We start from the raw sequence: 21,267 nt of genomic DNA on the forward strand, positions 1-21,267 counted from the left end.
GGGGGGACGGTGCATACAGAGGGTACTGTAATGTAGCGTGTAGAGCAAGGGATCACCTTCACTACAGTAGCAATCTCAATAGGGCTTATTTTCGGGGGAGGGCTTATTTTAGAGGAATCTTACACAGTGAGGGGAGGGCTTATTTTCAGGATAGGTCTTATTATCGGGGAAACACGGTATCAGGAGCACCTTCTCTTATAGTTTCCCCTCTCTCTACCTACTGGTCCAGGAAAACTATTAGGTGTATGCTTTGCCCCTCACTTTCGCTGTCCGATCTTTTCCTTGCCATGACTCAGAAACTTCTCCTGTGCAGTTATCTCCATCCTTCTATACCCTGGTCTCAATCTTTATTGCTCTCATTTATAACTTCTAGGCCATTCTCCCTTTTTCCTCATAGAGCATAGGGCTCATAGTTTTCTTCTCTCCTTGTGATTGGAGACTTCCACACGCATGTCCTCTCAAACACCCCAGCTTGAAGTTCAATCACCTCCTCAACTACCATGATCTCAGGCATCCACTTGGATGGTCACTTCTTAGATCTCACTATCCCCTATAATTTATGCTGCCTCCATGATCCTGAACTTTGGAATTCTCTCTTAGAATAACCTCTATCTTTCCCTCTGTTTCAGTCCTCTATTTTATGCCCACATTGGGACCTCCAAGCCCTCCACCACTCCCTGTTTTCCCCATCCACAATCCCTGCTCTCTTTCATTCTTCATGGGCTGGGAGTCAAGAAGACCTAAGTCAAAATCTCAAGCCATTTAATCTCTTTCTGCCTCAGTTTCCTCAACTATAAAATGGGGGTGATAATAGCACCTACCTCACAGGGTTGTTGTGAGGATAAAATGAGGTAATATTTGTAAAGTGCTTAGTACAGGGCCTGGCATATAATAGGGGCTTTTAAAATGCTTTGTCCTCTTCTCCATCTCTTGATTCTATGGTTGATCAGTTCAATAAGACAATGTCCTCTGACCTTGAGTATCTTACTTTCCTGACATCTTTCTAATCCCCCACCCTGAGTTATACCCACTTTTCCCCTTCTCTGCTCCTACTCAGTTGTTGGGGGAAATCATGCATATATTCTAAGTGGACCCACTACAAATGTATGTTACCTTATCTCAGCTGGACCTTTACTACTGCATGGCAATTTTTTAATTTCTTCCTGATTGACTACAGCATTCCAAACCGGTGATTTCAAAGCTTTTCTTCTTTTTGCAACCCCCTGACACTAACCTTTCTCTCCCTCTTCCCTTTCAGAAGAGGACCTTGCCTCCTACATTGCTGAGAATATAAAGGCCATTAGCCATGAGGCCCCTACACACACTTCAAAAACTCTATGTAGTCTGCCATTCTCTTTCTTTGCTCCAAGCAGAGGAAGAAGTGATCCTTCTACTTGCTAAGGCTAACTAAGCTATTTGTGTCCTTGACAGCAGCATTCCTTCAGGGGCTTACCCCCTCAGTCATTCCATCTCTCTTTCTATCTTGCCTTTTCCATTTGTTCCTTTCCTAAGGTCTACAAACAGATCTCCCTAACCCTAAAAAGCAAAAAAAAACCCTTTCTTTTCCTCTCATCAATCCCTCCTGTTACTGTTGTATAATTTTTCACTTGCAGTGCCTGGAACATTAGTACACAGTAGGCACTTATTAAATGCTTGTTGACTTGACTTTCATAGTAGAATGTAGGTTCCTAGTTTTCTTTTTGTCTCTGTATCTCCGAGGCTACTGCCTTTATTTCACACCCCAGAAAGAGTCCTCACTCAATGCCTGGCTTTCTTCTCCTTCATTTCCTTTTCAATCCCATCCAGGTTTTGACCCACCACTCCACTGAAACTACCCCCTCTAAAATTACCTCTTTTAAGTGCTAAAATCCAAGCAGTCTTTATTCTTTTCAAGTTCTCCACAACTTTTGATACTCTCTTCCCCCTTTGTTTTTTGTGCTTTCTCTTGGTTCATCTGGTTTTTGGACTCAGAGTCAGAGTAGAATTTTTGGTTCCCCAGGGCAAATTCGATTGGAGGTGGGAAGAGCAGAAGAACAGATGGGATGGAGGACAGTCCACTGTGGTGTAGTCATACTTGGAAAGGGGACAACCCATTCTCCGAAATCATCCAGCCCACATAACCCACAGCACAGCCAATGTTTCCCAAATATATAGCCCTCAGAAAAGAAGGGAAATGATGGGGGGAGGGATAAAGAAGAGGAAATGAGAACTATGAAAATAAGAACCTAGAAATGGCAGACCAAAAACAACCAAGGGTGATCAATAGCTAGTACATCCCCTCCACAACAGCCTTGCATTTAACTACTTTGTAATTATTTGTATTTATTTTTATATATGTATGTAGACAAGATACCTCATATACCAATATTCCTAATATACCTTATATAAGTACATAAGAGATAAGATGCTGTAGTGGATAGAGAGATGACCCCAAAGCCAAAGGTCTTAGGTTCAAGTCTCATTTCTGACATATACTGGATATGTGACCCTGGGCAAGTCACTTAACATCTCAATGTCCTAAGACAACTCTCTAAACACTGTTAAGTTACAGAGAAGGTACATTGTAAAGGAGAAGCTTCCTCACCTGTGACTTTCCTATACCAGTAAAATCAATGATTGACTCCCTATCCCTCTATTCCTATATACTGGGTGTCTCAGTATTTCTATATGTCTCTGTTTCTTCCCTCTCCCCCTGCATTACATTAGAATGGAAACCTATTGTGAGTAAGGATTGTTTCATTCTTTGTACTTGTATTCCCAGCACCTAATACAGTGCCTGGCACATCGTAGGCCCTTAAGAAATATTTGCTGATTGATCTGAATACACTGTGGTGAACACTAAGCTATACACTTAGTATGTACTTAATAAATAAATGCTTGTTCAACTGAAGTGTGGCTCAGTGGAAAGTTAGAGAACCTAGAGTCATTTCATTCATTTTTTAATATAAAATTTTGAGTTCCAAATTCTCCTTCCCTCCCTCATTTCCTTGCGAAGACAGAAAGCAATTTTATATCTATCCATCTGTATAAACACACATACATATACATATATATATATAATCATGTAAAACATAAAGATTCATCTCTCAGCTCTGATATTTACTACTCAGATCAGAAGACACAGTTCACAAACCAGATTAAAATGTAACTGGGAAATGTTTAATAAAATAAATAAAAATACAATAATTAATCAGTCTATCAATAAACATTTATTAAGGGTCTACTATGTGTCAGCTACTCTTCTAAGCACCAAAGATGCAAAAAGAGGCCAAAAAAAACCAGTTCCTGCCCTCAAGGAGTTTACAATCTAATAAGGGAGACAACATGTAAATAAATATATAAAAAGTGAGTTACATACAGGATAAGTAGGGAAAAATTAGCTAGAACTAAGAGGAGTTGGGGAAAACTTCCAATAAAAGAAAGAATTTTAGTTGGGACTTAAGGAAGCCAGGGAGGTAGAGGAAGGAGAGCATGGATGATGTTAATTTGTGACTTTCTAAGTCAATATGTGGTTTGCAGGGATCCATTTGACACCACTGACCAGATGTCCTTGGCCAAGACATTCTTGCCCTCTAAACTTCAGTTTCCCTATTTGTAAAATAAGAGAGTTGAGCTAGATGACCCTTCCAAGTCTAAACCTGTGAATTGTTGTTGAAGGCAGTAAAGCTTTTCACTGAGAGTGGGAGTGACTGAGTGGAGGCCTGGGAAGGAATCAGTCCAGTCTGCTCTGGCCTTGAAGTTAACAACTTCAAGGAAAACCCAGGTAGTGAGTTCTGTGCCCTATTGACCTGAAACAACCCTGCTCTATTCTCCGTCCCAGGTGACTTAGGTCAGCAGGAGGAAGAGAGCTTTGAAAGGTATTTCACCAAGTCTCAGCCTTTTCCACTCTTGGGTCCTGCAGGCTATCGACTTGCTGGCATTTTTCAATCCCTTCAAGACCCCAGGTCTTCCCAGAGACCCACCAAAGCACGCTATGGCTCAAAAGTGGGTTATATTCTGAGGCTCTCAGGACTCCAGCAACCAATTGTTTTTACAGCTGCTCCTCCTGTTCCTCTGTTCCCAGGGCTGAAGTTGGATGGGTGAGCAGAGGAATTTGTTTGCCTGAGAAAAAGAATGTGGCAAACAGACCCGAGACAGCTGTGGGGAAGCAGCGGACTGCAGAACAAGCCACAGGCAAAGCTAAATGCAGCCAGACACCCAGAGGAAATCCCCCACTCCCACCCCCAAGGAGCAGCCCTGTTCAAGGCAACACCATTGGAGTCAGTCATGTGTGAATAGGAGAGGCATGTCCTCTTCAGGCATCCTGAGCACACATGGGCAAGCCTCCTTTTTTTATTTGCTTACTTCCTCGTTTACAGAAATGTACCTGTCTCTGCCTTAAGAGTGACTTAGTTGTGTATACATAAAGAAACCCCATGCAGACAAAAGCTACAATGCCAAGCAGGGGGCACGGCAGTCGCTCATGACATGGAAAGGAATCTGAGGAGCCAAGTGGCTAGTCATCCATTCTAGGCACTCCCAAGTCCCAGCCCAGCCCTAAGAGCTCAAAACCAGACCATGGTGGTCATCTGGTTCTTTTGGAAGATCCATGCCATCCTCGGATCACCCTTCTCTGGAGGACTTTAGAGAGACAAGTGGGGCCCCAGGCAAAGTCAATGCAAAAAATCCTTCTTCATTCTAGGCCAGACCTAGTCCATCCCTGGAAAAATGACACCCTCAAATCCTAATTCTTTTTTCCTCCTAAGGTTCTTCTGGACTAGAGATAACCCATTCTCAGAATAACTTTTCCACACTAAACAAAACTTTTTAACCTCTTCCAACAGGTCCTCAATAGGCCCAGACACAGAGGTTCAGGAAAAATCAAATTAGCAGCTTCAGGTGGGAGATCAGGATGCAAATTCACACTTTTCACAAACATTTATCAAGTGCCTACTATGTGCAGAACATTGTGTGCATCTGCTTGGTATACTCTTTCTAACCAATGGCCCAGGGGACACCCTTCCATGACTAGATTCATTTGGAGAAACCTTACTTCAAAGAGGGAGATCAGGCTTTTTCTCTTTTTCTGGTTTCTTACACCTACCCTAGAATAGCTGGAGAAATCTGTGCACATAGTAAGGGCAACATTGTTCGATGAAGAACTGTGAATGACTTGATCATTCTCAGCAATAGAATGATCCAAGACAATCCCAGAGGACTAATGATGAAGCATACAACCACCTCCAGAGAAAGAACTGATATTGACTAAACACAGAGCAAAGCCTGCTATTTTTCACTTTCAGTTTTTTTTCTTTTATTCAAGTCTTCTTGTACAAAATAACTACTATGGAAATGTTTTACTTTTTTTTTTTTTTAAAAAGGACTTAGGGTTTTGGTTGATTTTATTTATCTTTTTCAGCTCTAGGACAGAGAGTGGACTCCTGGGAGCTCAAGTTATAATGACCTTGGAGGCAGGATTCCAGAACAGATGTTGCCAGCCTAGTAAAGAAGCGCAGAGAAACAAGGTTATTGAGATTCAAACTAAGATGGGCCTTGGACTTGGAAATTGGTAGGCCTAGACTCCATAGGAATTGAGTTTAATCGTGAACCTAATTACCTCCCCTCCCCAGAGACTGAGGTGTTATAAGGGAGAAAGGGATTATGTCCCCCAGGCATTGGGGGACATGATTGAATATAATTTTTCTTGCTATATCTTTAAAATAAGTATTTTTTGTAAAAGATAATCTGATTGTTAAATAATAAAGAGGACCAGGATACAGAGGAACCCTAAAATTGGTAACACACAATCAGTGGGGGCCTGAGCCAATGGCAGAGAGTTCAGACTTCCCTAGAGCTCCTTAGGAGTACCAGAGAACCCTGGGGGAGGGAGAAAATGTAGCCTACCTGGCCTTCAGGCAGTGGGGTGCAGAGCAGAGACTGTTATAGAAGGTAAAGACAATTTCACATTTCTCCAAATATGTTCCCTAAAGAACAAGGAAAGTCCTGGGGGCCATGGCTTAGGTTTTCTCTGGTCCTTCAGCTGGGGATGATGCTCTTCTCCTCTAAGAAGCCATGTTGTTTTAGGACTCACCTCCTGGTGGGCAGCCAGCACTCAGAACTCCCAAACTCTTGAGCAAGAAGACTGGAAACATTCATTTTTCAGGCTCTGTGGTCACTGGCCTATATTCAGCGGCGGGGAAAGAAGAAAGCAGCCAGGGGCTCAGACTTGTTTAGGCAAATACATGTTCCCACTTGCTAGAGGTCCAAGAGAGAGAAAGAGTTGGATGTCTCCCAGAAAGAGGCAGGGCCCAACAAGGGCAAGTGGAATCATTTCCACTTCTCTTACAGACCACCAAGGGAGGAGTTTTCTCCTGACTCAGCTGCCAATTATCTTCCATACAACCTTTTAGTCAGAGGGACACAAGGGAACCAATCAGGAGTTGCTTCATCTTACCAAAGTACAAGTTTTTCGGCCCTATGCTGAAGCACATCTATAGCTCCCAGGAAAATGCCCTTTCTGGCAAAGGTCCATGCACTATAATTTAATCAAGGTAATTGGGAAACTCAATTGATCAGAGGTCTCTTAATTAACCCCCTCCTACACCTCTATTAGATATTCACTTCATAATTCTTTTCCAAATCAGACTATACCTAGGATGGAAAACATCACATCATACTAGTATGATTATCAGAAGATGAAGAGTTTGGGGAGATGAGAGAAAGCATTTGAATATAACCCAGGACTACTGCCTCAGAAGCTAGCAGAACCAATGTTGTAGAACTGGCAGCTTACGGAACTTGTTTTGCAGAGAGTCTTGCAAGTTCTTTTGATGAGCTAATCCAAGCATCTCTCAAAGATATTGCCAAGACACTCCCTCTCTAATGGAGACATTCCTTTGGGATCCTTCCTTCCTCCATCCCACAAGGGTGAAGGAATACCATCAGAAAACCTGATTTCCACCCCTCTTCAGTCAGAAGGACACAGTGAGGCTACTAATATCTAAAACAAACTCTATCCTTTCCTCCTTTTGTTCCCTCCCCTGTTATTACATTGTCTACTCTTCTTCATATAGAACTGAGAGCCACTAACTATTGTTGCGAGATCAATGAGAACATTACAGATAGAAATTAGGGAAATTGGTCAGTGGGAGAAAAGTGAAAGCTGCATCTAGCCCAGGGGTGAGGAACCTGAAGCCTCAAGGCCACATGTGGCCAGATTCCCCAGCCCTGATCAAGCCTCTAAAGGGGGAAATGAAGGGAGCCAGTAAAAGTAATGATTCCTCCTCCTAGGGAAGATCACAACCCTTTCTGGTCACTTTATGACCATATTCATTAGCCAACTCAAAGTTTGCTTACAGCAAAGAGTGTAAACCAAGAGCGATTAATAAACTGAAGTGAATTAAAATATCCCCTCTACTGGAGAAGATAAACATTAACCAGCCTCTGATGAAGGTAAGAGTGTTGCTTTCCATTCAGTCATTTTTCAGTCAAGTCTCAGTCTTCATAACCCCATTTAGAGTTTTCTTGGCAAATGTATTAGAGTAGTTTGCCATTGCCTTCTTCAGCTCATTTTACAGATGATAAAACTGAGGCAAATAGGGTTAAGTGACTTGTCCAAGGTCATGCAGCTAGTAAGGGTCTGAGGCTGGATTTGAACTCAGAAGATGAGTCTTCCTGACTCCAACCCAGTGCTCTATCGACTGTGCCACCTAGTTACCCATCGCTTTCCACTGGAACATTAAAATTCTTTTTTTTAATTTATTTTCTGATATACTTGTTGCTTGCCTATACTTATCTTCCCTTTCATCACTTTGCTAATGAGTGAGTATATCTGGCCCTCCACCCATCCAAAACCATCCTATTTACACCTGTACACCAGCAATTCCTAACCATCTACTTCTACGAAGTCTATCTCCCAGAGAGATTTATCACTCTTACAAGTAGAGAGTAACAAATTCATCAGATAATAGTTCTAGAGCTAGAAGGGTCCTCAAAGGCAATGTGGTTCCCCCTACACACAGATTGGGGAGCTGAGGCCCATAGACATTATGTAACTTGCCCAAGGTCATTAAGTAGTGTCAGAAGTAGAATAAGTACAAATGGTGGAGGAAAATTCTCCATCTCATAAACATAGACATGAAACACAGAAAACTCCAATTTCGTATAATTCAGAGAGATCTACAAAGTCTCCATTGGTCCTTTGTAGATTAAAATCAAGACCACCTGAGTGGTCCTCACCTTCACCTGAGTGAAGAGCCATTACCATGAGGCTAACTCTGTGTCTCTGGTATGTAATCCTATAATGTCTGCTACAGTACCACCCACTCAGGAATGGGTCACGGTGCAATGTGTCCTGCTATGCTCCCATTTGTCTTAAGGTTTAATAGAGGCTGGCTGGCCCTTTAAGCTGGGAAGGCAATGTAAACTTTTCTGCCCTTTAACTTGCCAATAGATTGTCCAGGTTTTCTTTGTTTTCACACAGAGAAGGGAAAAATCCAGCCAATAAAATGCCTGGGGTAAGGAAGAAATAGCTGTGGTTCTTTGGACTGTTGGTTTCACTTGACAATACAAGGGTTCTATAAGCCTACCTTAGTTTGCTGACCATGTGAAGATTTTGCCCAAAGTCCATCATCTGAACTAAAAAGTTGTCAACAAAGAAACCCCAGGCGAAGAGCTGAGGGAAATTCCAACTGAATTACAGGCAAGGCAGGCTGGCTTGATCCAGAAACCCAGACAGCTGGGCAGATGTTGAGAAAGGGGATGCAAAGGCAAGCCCCAGGGCCAAGCAAAGATTCAGAAGGAGAGATCGTCACCTCTTACACCATCCTAAGACTCTGAGGCCCTGAGTCATGCCAGACACAAACAAAGGGGTTAGATCTACAGTCACTAAGGTTCTAGAGCAAAGTATACACTGAGCTGCATATGAAGTGAACTTCTAGAATGCTTGAGAGAGGGATTTGGGTTGTTTCCAAGAGAAATAATTAATGACTGCACATACTGGGCAGGATTACAAACACCAGCTCCGGTGCAGCAGAAAGAATCCTGGCTCTCAAATCAGATAATTTGAGTCCAAGTAACAGCTCCTGCTCCAAACAGGTGAGCAACTCTGGGCAAGGTTTCTAGCTTCTCTGAGCCTCAGTTTCACCACCTCTAAAATGGGGGGGGAGGGGTAAATAGTTCCTACTTTGCAGGGTGATTGTGAGGCTCAAATTTGATAACATGTACAAAGTGCTTTTTAAAGCACTCTATAACTATGAGGTGAAGCACGGAAGAGAGGATAAAAGCCAGCCTTGGAGACAGGAAGACCTGCGTTCAAATCCTATTTCCAACACATATCGGGCAAGTGACTTAATATCTCATTCTGCCAGTAAGTTCTCTGAAGCTAAACATTGCAGAAGAGTTGCTGATTCTCACGGGTAGAGGGAACTTCTTCCTTGAGAGCTCCTGTATCCATGAGATCACAAATCTGGACATACCTGCTTGGGTCCGTGTTCAAGCTATTATTATCCCATGCTGTTGTTGCTGTTGTTCAGTGATGACTGACTCTTTAGGATCCCATTTTGGGTTTTCTCCGCAAAGACACAGGAGTGGTTTGTCATTTCCTTCTCCGGATCATTTTACAGATGAGGAAACTGAGGTAAACAGGGTTAAGTGACTTGCTCAGGGTTACACAGCTAAAAAGCATCTGCAGCCAGATTTGAACTCAGGTCTTCCTGACTCTAGGCCCACCCTCTATCTCCACTGAGTCACCTAGCTGGCTCATTTATTCCACAATACTGTTTACTTGTTATATGTGGGATTACACAGACACAATTTATCCAGGAATAGGTAGGTTGCATAGTTGATAGAATACTAGATTTGAAGTCAGGAAGTCCTGAGGTTCAAATTCTGCTTCAGCCTTTCATTAGCTGTAGGACCATCAACAAGTCACTCAACTTCCTTCAGCCTCAGTTTCCTTACTTGTAAAATGGGGGTGATCATAATAGCACCTACCTACCTGGGTTGTTGTCAAGATCAAATGAGATAATATGCTTTAGGAGCTTTGCAAATGTTAAAGGGCTATATAAATGCTAACTATTATTGTTATTATTATAAGGATTATATATATACATATATATATTATAAAGATAAGCATGCATGCATTGCAATTTATATCACTGACAGGAAAACCACACTGATGAGCTCAAAGAGTTAAGGGAATATAGAGAGCAGGCAAGCTAAAAGAGATATCGCTATTCTTAACTTGAGTAACTGCAGTTATCTCTTGGATCTACTAGCAAGCATCATACCTTGCAATCAAGGGAGGGTGGGCTTAATTGTCTAGAAACTTGGCTTTGTTCAAATCCATCATTAGTTCCAAACAGTCATGTGTTTTAGGCACTGTCTTGTGCTTAGACTCAGCAACGCATGAACATCAGAGCTGTAGATGGAGAAATAGTGATTCATAGTATATTGAACAAGTGATAATGGAATCCAAGAGGTGGAAATTGCTAGTTGAAAAATAAAATGAATGACCTGACTATGAAATGACTGCATGCCTAGCAAGGAAGCACATCAAACTGTTCCTGGCTCACTCAACTAAAGAGGGTAAGTTCTTTAACTAGACTTTAAGCTCCTTGAGGGCAAGGACTAGATCAATATAGCCTCTGCTATATCCAGCACTTAGAAGAGTACCTTGAAGCCAGTTCAACAGGAATTTATTCAGTAACTATACTGTTCAAGGAAAGAGTTGGGGATCATGCCCTATTATTCTCTTTATTTCTCTTGGTTTCTCTCAAATAATAATCCCTCAGTAAATTTGTGTGATGTTGCATTGTATTAGTAATGATCTCTACCTCTTTGTTTTGCCAGTGATGAGTGAGTGTGGATAAACTGATTCATTCTTCTGTCTGTTGGAGTCTCTGTTCAGTCATTTAGTCAAATCAAGCATCTATTAAATGCATACTATGTGTCAGACTCTGTGCTAATTTCTTGGGATAAAAAGGAAGGAAAAAACATCCCCTTCCCTTAACTTCACATTCTAATTGGGGGGACAACATGTAAATAACTAAACCAGTGTGAGATATACACAGAGTGCAGGTAAAATAACTTCAGAAGGGTCAGAGAGAGGGTCTGAAAAAGCCTCCCGAAGAAGGTTCAATCTGAGCTAAGTCTTGGAAGAACCCATGGAAGGAAGCTAAAAGGCAAATGTAAGACAGAAGACCTTTCCAGGCACGAGAGATAGCCATTGAAAAAGCATGGAAATTGGAGGTGATGTGTATAAGAAATTGTAACTAGGTCAATAGAGCTAGATCATAGAGTAAAAGGGAATCAAGTGGGAAAAGACTGAAAACAAGAAGGGGTCAGGTTATGAAGGGCTTTAAATGCCAAACAGAGGACCTTTATCTTAAGAAAACTACTTTTATAATTGTGTGGAAGATGGATCAGAGAGGACAGGGACTCTCATGAAGCAGGGGGACCAATCAGAAGGTCATTGCAATAGTTCAGGAGAGGTACTGAGGACCTAAATGAGGACCTGGCTGTGGCTGCTAAGTCCACAAACTAGGTACTGAGGAAACAAAGAAAGATGAAAATAGTCCCTGTCCTTAAGATACTTACATTCTAAAGGGAAAGACAACATGCAAAAGACTACATATGTAAAATTATTCACACACACACACAGTGCTGGGTAAACTGAATATAATTGCCAGAGGGAAGGCACTAGCATTAATGAGGACTTGGAAGGGACTTCTTAAAGAAGGATGGATTTTAACTGAGACTTGAAGAAAGCCAGGTTATCCACAAGGCAGAGATTAGGAGGAAGAGAATTCCAGGCACAGGAGAGAGTCAAAGAAAAAGGCACCGAGTTAGGAGATGGAGGGTCTTGGGGGATACTGAGACCAGAAACAGTAAGAAGACTCATGTAGTTATATAAAGGAGTATGTGGAGGGGAGTAAAGCGTAAGAAGACTGGAAAGGTAGGGAAAGACCAGGTTTTTGTTGTTGGGTTTTTTTTTAAGCAATTGGGTTTAAGTAACTTGCTCAAGGTTACACGGCCAGTTATTTCTGAGTGTGGTGCTAAGTATCTGAGCCCTGGATTTGATCCCCAGGTCATCCCAATGCTGGGGCCAGTGCTCTTACTCACTGAGCTACCTGGCTGCCCCAAAAGACCAGGTTTTAAAGGGCATTAAAAGGCAAACAGAGTGTTTTATATCTGGTCCTGGAAGTACTAGTGAGTCACAGAAGTTTATTGACAATTAAGAGATCACTTGTGACTTGGGAGACAGTGGTGTCAGTTGACTGAAATCAGAAGCCAGACTGCAGAAAGTTAAGGAGTGAGAGGAAAGGAAGCAGAGGCACCAATTTTAAATGGCTTCTTGAAGAATTTAGCCATGAAAGGGAGACGAGATAGAGGATAATAGCTGTGTGAGTAGAGAGAAAGAGACTATTTCAAGAGAACATCTACTAAAGATTTCGTGGAGGTAGAAATAACAAGATTTTGCAACAGATTTGGTATATGGGGAGAGGGAGGAGGTGTCATCCTGTCTCTGAGAGTTAGGAGCCTAGAAGGGTTTCAGGGGGAAGATACTGATTTCCGTTTTGCATATGTTGAATTTGAGATATCTATAGGATATGCAGTTCAAAATATTAAAAAGGCAGTTGGTGATAAGGAACTGTAGCTCAGGAGAGAGACTAGGACTGGATAAATAGATGTGGGAATTGTTTGCTTAGAGATGATAAATTAAACTGAAAGGAGGTGATGAGATCATCAAGTGAGAAAAGAACCCAGGACAGAGCCTGAAAGACACCCATAATTACCAGACATAATACAGGTAGAGAACAAGCAAAAGGAGCATTCAGACAGATAGGAGAAGCAGAACAAAGCTGTGCCATGGAGGGGGAGGGGGAGAGGGAGTTGTCAAAAGCTGCAGAGAGGTAAAGAAGGATGAAGACTGAGAGAAGACTCAAATGGCAATAAGAGATAATTACTAACCTCAGACTAAGCAGTTTCAATTGAATGATGAGGTCAGAAGGCAGATTGTAGAGAGTTTAGAAGCAAATAAGAAAAGAGGAAGTGGAGGTACCAGACACATTCTGTTTTCTCAAGAAGCTTAGCTGAGAAGGAAAGGAGGGATACAAGATAAGATCAAGTGAGGAATTTTTAAGAAAGAGAAAAGACAGGAGAATGCTTGTAGACAGCAAGAAAGGATCCATCAGATAGGGAGAGATCAAAGATTAGCAAGTGGCTATGGTAATTGTGGTAGCTTCTGTAGAAGACAAGAGGGATGGCATCAATGATGCATGTAAAAGGGTTGACCTGGCCAAGGAGAAGTCATCTCTTCAAAGAAAGCAGGGTGATGGAAGATGTCTGAGTGAAATGTCAGTGAGATGACAGAGGGGGAGAAGAGGGAGCTTTCATTGAATTGCCTCAATTTTTTTTTGCTAAAAATAAGAAGAAAGACCTTTATCACAGAAAGTAAGGGAAATGGTGCCATGGGAGGCTTGAGCAGACAAACCAATATGGAGAATAAGATGATGAATCAATTATAGTGTAGAATGATTTCCTTGCTATAGTGAGGGTCCAGAGGAGTTTTATAGAGTACCAAGTAGTATGGTTTTGTGATTTCCTCTGGCACCACTCAGCAGTATTTGAGCAGGAGAAAAGGAGGCAGATAGTTGGACTAATCCAGGGATAGGGAGTGCAAGATGTAATCAATGATAGGACAAGAGGGCAAAGGATTCTAACATAGAGTATAACTTCTAGTTGCCAAGAGGTTGAGACAGAGAAAAGAGAAGAGTGTAGACAAAGAAGGGATGATGGCCTGGGAAAGAACTGAAGACCAGGGAATAGAGATTATGGTGAAGATAAAGAACAAGGTTAGGAGGTCATAGGAAAAGATGTAATTATAAAATATTGTGATAAGACAAAGGAATTTTGTAGTTCATAAAAATGGAAATTGAACACTTGCTGATACTGACAAGATTAAAGGTATGAACATCCCTATGTGTGGATGAGGTGGAATGGAAGAGGAGGTCATGGGAATTGAGTAAGTTAAAAAACTGGGAATATCTGAGAGAATGCAGAAAAGAATATATCTTTTTTCAAGCATTTATCAAGTAGCTACCTTGTTTCAAGCACTCTTGCTAAGTGTTTTACAAATATTACTGCATTTGATCCTCAAAACAATCCTGGGAGTCAGGTGCTATGATTATCATCCCCATTTTAGAGTTGAGGAAACTGAGGCAAACAGAGGTTAAGTGACTTGCCCAGTCAGGGTGACACAGCTAGTAAGCGTCTGATGCCAAATCTGAATTCGACTCTTCCAACTCCAGACCAAGTGTACTGAGAAACCTATTTCTCTAGAAGCGAGTCTTTGTTGTTGTTCAGCCTTCATTTTCAAAGAGAACCAATGGCAACACAAGCATGATGTCTTTCGTGACCTGTGCATGAGTTGGATTTGAGTGAGACAGGGCTGCACAAAGGTATTAGCCTTGCTCTCTCGAATGAGGGTAGCAGTTTTGGTGGAAAGAAAGATTGTGAGCCAGACACTAAACTCACTGAAAAAAAGAGAGTATGTTAGAGTTTGATAGATAATGACCACCAGGATCTGGATTGATTGCCTCTTCTGCTACTGGAATTCTTGCTCTGAATGACTGACAGACATGAGAAACTCTGTGTGATCTGCATAATCTCCTTTCTAGGAAATGGGCTGACATCTCCAACTATTTTGGCACAGTTGACCATAGTTACATCATTGACTTTCTACCAACTAATCTTATTTCCTTAAATCTTATTTTGCTTCTATGTTCTCTACCAAGGAGAAAATTCTTCAGACTAGAACGAATAAAATAAAAATGGTTAATAAGGAACTGAAACCCAAGGTCTCTGAAAAGATTGTGAGTCTTCCCAGCTGTCCTCAATGAACATGATTCACTATGAGAAAATAACTATATTCCAGGGCTGGGGTAGAGGTAGGGGGCAGGGAACTGACAGTGATCCTGTCATGGTGAATGGGAGAGGTGCTACAGGAATGGAAATAGGAAGGTGTGTTGTCCTGATTTTTTATAAAGGGGGAGAATTTGAATGCTCCAAACTCTGGGACAATTAGCTTGATTTCTATTCCTAGTAAACAAAAAAATTTAGCACATGTGACCCTGCTTGCTGGGTCAATTGTTTTGTGACAAGTCTACTTGGATGATCCTTGGATGAGAACATCTATGTTCTCTGTGGTGTGCCAACCATCTTGTTACTTATTAGACTGGATAAGTGGTTGTCTAATTGCAACAAGAATTGCAAAGAAAGTTTCCATTTTTGCTGAATGGTTTTTGCCAAATTCAATTAATGCCATTGTAGCCATTTGGCCAGAGCAACAAAATAAACTGTGGAGACTATAATCCCAAAACTCCTAGTGAGACTCTGGACAGCTCACCTTCCACCTTTAAAAGAGCTGGCCAAAGGTACTGCTACACAAGCCTAATTTCTCTTTTATATGACTATCTATCACTCTGTTACAATAATTAGTTTGTCCATGGCGTTCTCTTTCAGTCTAGCAATGTGGTCAAAATTTGTCCTTGATAAATCCAGGCTGGCTCTTAGTGATTACCACTCCTTTAATAATGTGTTATAAGATTGGGCCTGGTGGTCTTAAGACCACCATGACAGTCTCCCCTCAAGGGAGGCTATAAGCCTATAGAACATATTCGTGGAAAAATTCTGATGATACTAATTTTTAGAGGTTGATATAACTGTGTCCCCCAAAAAATATTTTGTCAGCTACCAACTTGTTTTTCTCCCTGATAATAAACCTCCAAAATAATATTTTGCATTGATTCCTGCTAGGCAATTTGGCCAATTCCAGGGAGGTCATCCAAAATCAGAGAATAAGAACCCCATTCTCAGAAGGGCACTTTGGAGCACCCTCTCCCCTCCAGCAGGAGTACACCCTCCCCTTCAGTGGAAGCACACCTTCCCATTGGAGCACTCCCCCCTTCCTGCTGAATGGACCTATGTTTCTGAGCTCCCCAATACAATGTCATCCTTACATGAGCCATACTCTGTGTTGTGTGTATACCTGAGTTGTATGTCCGGTCCCTTTTCCCTCTCTCTTCCTCTTCTCCATTGCTTGTAATAAAGCTTTGTTTTGAATTGACTCTCATTGTTTTACATGATCAGTACCTAAACTCATTAAGGGATTGTTTCTCCCAGTATTTCTGGCTGGCCCACAGGTCTTTCCTTGAATATAAACTGACTGCCTAGACAAGGACTTAACTTGCTTACAGTTGCACCTCACATTGGCGGAGTAGTACACTGTGAGCCCAGCTAAGCAAGAGTCAATAGGGGAACCCTATGTCCTCCCAGGAGGGATTCCCTTATGCCAGAGGACTGTCACAAAACAATTGACAAAGGAAGCAGGGTCACATGTGTTAAAAAAAATTTTACCAGGAATATAAGGCAAGCTAACTAGCTGAGAGTTTGAAGCATTCAAATTCTCTTCCTTTATAAAAATTAGGACAGAGATCCAAGAGCAGAGACATATGGCCATGTTTTCAAGGGCTTGTTCAACCACACACATAAACGAGTGGTAGCCTATGCAGACCCAAATAAGCCATTTATCCTGCATATAGATACCAGCTTGGAGAGCTTAGGAGCAGTCTTTTACTAAGAAAGTGATGGTCACCAGAACCAGATGCATTTCACAGCAGAGGCATAAGCAACAGTGAGACTTGATATCCCATTCACCAACTAGAATTCCTGACTTTTAACTGGGCTATCATTGAGAAATTAGAAGATTACATGTGGGGAGTGAAGTTGGAAAAGTGAACTGACAATAGCTAATGTGGAAATGTTTTTCATTACTTCATAGGTATAATAGGTATTATGTTTCTTGCATTTTCTATAGGTGGGGGGAAAAGTGGAGGAGGGAGAAAATTTGGAACTGAAAATAAAGCATTTTTTTAAAAGAGTGAACTGATAATGACACATGAATTTATATTCTGATCAGTGCCAAGTTAGACACCATTTGCCAGAGACTAGCCACTAGGAAATCAGCATAAATTTCTAGCCAATATGGATGTGTATCTAGAAGACCAAGTTCCAGCAACAAACATTAAACCAACTTTCTTTGCCTTAGTTGTTTTTGGATGACCAGCAAAGATGACTGATGAAGGGCCATAGGAAGTGATACAGACCAAGAAGTAAAGTGATCATGGAAAAGGACTTGAGTTTCAGTCCCTTGAAGGTACTTCACTATTGAGACAAGAGCAGAAGTTGAAGTTGTACAACAGAGAAGTGTACTGAACATTCATTAAGCCCACACGTGGTTCCAGGAAGCAACTGGTACTATCTAGTCCAGGGGTGGCCTGGAGGCCACATGGGGCCTTCTAGGTCCTTGGGTGTGACCTTTTGACTGAGTCCAAGGTTTACAGAACAAATCCTTTTATTAAGGGGATTTGATCTGTGAAGTTTGAATTCAGCCAAAGGGTTGTACTTGAGGACCTAGAGGGTCACATGTGACCTTGAGGCCACAAGTTCCCCATCCCTGAGTCCATATCTCTCTGTGGCCATGAAAACTTTACATAAGGTTTTGGTTTTTTTTTTTTGGAGGGGAGAATGCAGGGAAATTGGGGTTAAGTGACTTGCCCAAGGTCACATGGCTGGTTTTGTGTTATGTGTCTGAGGCTAAATTTAAACTCAGGTCCTCCTGACTCCAGGGCCAGTGCTCTATTCACTGTGCCACCTAACTGCCCCTACATAAGGTCTTTTGACATATGAGTCCAGGGAGAAAAAATAACCTTAGAGCTAGTAAGAACAAATCCTACTGGTCTAAGATGGCTATAGATATTACAAAGAAATGGAAATAAGGCTTATGCATGTGGCATATTTGGAGAACATAACCACAGCCATTTGGAACTAATACTGGAACCATTTGGAACCACCAACATAGTCCTCCAACCAACCAATATTTTCCTTCTTGGAGAAAGCAAGAACATAAATCATATATTCATAGTAACTGACAACTTCACAAGTAATTCAAAGGAATACCAAACCAAGAATAGAAAGCTTCCATGGTTGTATTGTTTGGGGTCATAGTATTTCTTAGTAGATGTACTTCCTGCCTAGATTAACTTGGAACAAAGCAGAGACTAAAAATATACTTCTCAAGGAGATATTAGCTCTGGCTGATATAAAAAATTCTAAAACATTGCCGTATCACCTTTAAATAGACCCATAACCTGCACATTCCAAAATGCCCACTGATAAATACATCAGGGATGCTGAAACCAGAACAAAAATCTTTGTGGAGTTAACACATAGTTTTCCTGATAAATGTGTCCAATTCCACCAGGAATTATGCTGCCTGTTGATGTCTGGACGTGAGCCATGCTACCTACTTGTATTTTGGAATATCTGAGGATAAGGAGACAGCACATACAACCAGTCTATGTCTCTTAGCTGGCAGAGAAGTGGAAGAAAGCTTACCAAGCAGCCACAACTTCAATCCAGAGAAAGGTTAAAAGGGGGGGTGGGGGTGGAAAATCCCACTGCCTGAGTTCATTCTTCTTCAACAAGATGATAGTTTTGCTAAGAAATCTCAGTGTTCATGGGTCTCATAAATTAGCAGATCAATGAAAAGTGACTCCTGTGCCTGATTATAGAGAGCCTGTGGTAGCTTACCTGTTTACAAAAGAGGCCCAGGTAGGGTAGGTCCCTGAAAATACTCTTCCCCATAAATGCCTATAGATTAGTTGGTCAGAGTGCTTGATGAGCAGGTAAAGATCAATAGACATTTACTAAGCAGACTGTAAGCAAAAGAGACTGCAGTCATACAATGACTGTCTGGCTCAGTGGTGGGGAACCTGCGACCTTGAGGCCACATGTGATCCTCTAGGTCCTCAAGTGCAGCCCTTTGACTGAATGCAGTTTGGATTCAGTGAAAGGGCCTAACTTGAGGTTCCCCACCCCTTCCTGAGTCTGGTCCCAGACAATGACTCAGAAACAGATATTTCAAGTGAAGAAGATTCTGTGTACTTTACCCCAATAACCGGTCCAAATAACACGAAAGAACTGAACTATAAGTAACACTTTTCGATCCAAGATTACCACTAGGGTACTGACGCATGCCTCAGAACATCTAACAATGCTAGCCAATCTGGACCTTCTACCATTTCAGGTTTTGGTAGACAAAGCAATACTTCTGATGACATTTATGATAAACCTGTGCCCTTAACTACCACTGCTACAGGAACAGATAGGTCAGTAGGTCACAGTAGAGTTAGGACTTTCTGATCATGTACTCTTTGATCTGATACTAACCTCTTTGTTGTTCTTCCAAAACACTCCATTTCTCATCTCCAGGCACTTTCACTCGCTGACCCTATGCCTGGAATGTTCTCTCTCCTCATCTCCAAGTCCTGGCCTCCCTGGCTTCCTTCAGATCCTAGCTAAGATATCACCTTCTATAAGGAGGTTTTTTCATTTCCTCATAATTCTAGTGCCTTCCCTCTGGTGATTATTTCTTATTTAGCCAGCGTATAGTTTTTTTGTACATAGTTATTTGCTATGGCTCCCCCATTTGATTGTGAGTTCCTCAAGGGCTTGTATCCCCAGAGCCAGGTACATAATAGGTGTTTAATAAATGCTTATTGACTATTTGACTGAGCAGTAGCCAGAATAACTGTCTCATATGAAACCAGTGAAATAGTTATGTATATTGTTGGACAATAACACTAATGTTTATTCATGTAATGTGTTCCTTATATGAAATTGCATTATGTTCATTGATGCACATGCTAACTACTTCACGTTTCGGTTTGATTGCATTTCATTATCATTTTCTCATCTTTCTCATTTGCTTTTGTGTTAGTGTTATACATGTATTCTAGCTATATAAGCCTGTTAACTATGCTTAGTTTCACTGTCAGTTATGTGCACCTAGTTTTGCTGCATCACATACTTTGTTGTTTGGCAATCCTGCTGAACTTACCATTGATTTAATTTTGCTTGTTATTCTGTATATTGGCTTGTGTCATATGGATATACATATATTCTCTTGACATATGCATGTATTATGTGCTGTGTGTAATTTAGACCTTTATTCACTGAAGCAGGCTGTCAAGTGATTCTTTGCATGTGCAAAGTTTCTTTCATGTCATGTTGATGTACATTTGGTGGGAATGGAAACTGGAGATGATTGCCTGGGATGCTAAGCTCATGTTTCTTATTCTTTTAAGGACTGATGTGTATTTTGGATGTTGTGCTACATAACTTTAGATGCAAAGTTTGCAGCAGCTGGGACTATAAAATTCCAAACACCAGAAAGGAATATTGACAGTGCTTCTGCCCAACCCTTCTACAGGTAGAAGAAAAAGTGTCCAGAGACTAGCTAGGGATCTTGGGATCTCTGGTCTTCCTGGCCTGACAATAGACTGGACTACTGCACTTTGGAGATAAAGGAGGGATTTTCCACTGCTATGGGTGCTTCTGAATTGCTCCACAACAGACTGACAGACAGACAGTGGGATGATGCACAGATGGAGTCTATAACAAACTTGGAGTGCCGCAGCACCAGAAACAATGGGGGATGCTTTGAATGGTGACTGATGTAGGGTTTTGAGTAGCTGTAGCCTCTGTCTCACAACTCTGCTCAGTGAAATAATCCAGCTGGGAGGAGACAAAACTGTTATTCCCTGAGAATACAAGCAGCTGGTGAATTAAAAGGATAGATGTTCTATATCTGGAGTTTTCCATTCTTTTTCAACTGTTTATTTATTTTCAATAGTTCTATAAAGCCAGATTTCTCTGCATAAATAAAAGATCAATCTTAATTGCTTTTCAATTATATGCATATTTAAATGCACATGGAGAGTGTAAATTGGGAATGATAGTGGCTAACTTGAATATACAAAACCAAAAAATAGGTCAAGAGATTCAATCCCATCCTAGTGATCATTCATTGACTCTGAGCTAAGAACTTGACAGACTTTGTCTGTGAAAGGATCTAAAGGTTATGTTTTTATTTATAACCTATACACTGTTTTTAAAGCAATTGGGGTTAAGTAACATGCCCAAGGTTACATGGCCAGTTATTTTGTGTGGGTGTTAAGTATCTGAGGCCGGAACTGATCCCAGGTCCTCCTGACTCCAGGGACGGCGCTCTTACTCACTGAGCCACCTAGCCACTCCATAACCTATATATTTTTGAGCTCCCTTAGAAAAGGATCCATATGGAAATGAGGATCATTGCCCCTATCCTAAAACTACTACCCCCTTTGTTCATTGTAGGTAGGTTGATTTAAACGCTGGTTCCTT

General features: G+C 41.4%; 2 long non-coding RNA genes across 5 annotated transcripts in view; one reads left to right on the forward strand and one right to left on the reverse strand.

The window, feature by feature from the left end:
• Positions 1-7,034, reverse strand: part of LOC138144403 (uncharacterized) — an 83,457-nt gene extending 76,423 nt beyond the window's left edge. For 2 of the 4 annotated variants that reach the window (XR_011163940.1, XR_011163938.1), the window contains exon 1: positions 6,071-7,013. This is a non-coding gene — a long non-coding RNA (uncharacterized lncRNA). Of the gene's footprint in view, positions 1-5,883 lie in introns of all 4 variants that reach the window. The other 2 variants (XR_011163937.1, XR_011163939.1) reach the window with 2 other exon arrangements.
• A 3,252-nt stretch (positions 7,035-10,286) lies between these two features.
• LOC138144364 (uncharacterized) lies at positions 10,287-20,687 on the forward strand. Its single transcript, XR_011163924.1, has 2 exons — positions 10,287-10,566; positions 20,190-20,687. It is a non-coding gene; the product is annotated as an uncharacterized lncRNA (long non-coding RNA).
• The last annotated feature ends 580 nt before the right edge of the window (positions 20,688-21,267 follow it).

The sequence above is a fragment of the Petaurus breviceps genome, unplaced genomic scaffold (genome assembly GCF_028583685.1).
Source record: "Petaurus breviceps papuanus isolate PSGF00001 unplaced genomic scaffold, PetGlider_PUasm1.0 90700, whole genome shotgun sequence".
Lineage (NCBI taxonomy): Eukaryota > Metazoa > Chordata > Mammalia > Diprotodontia > Petauridae > Petaurus > Petaurus breviceps.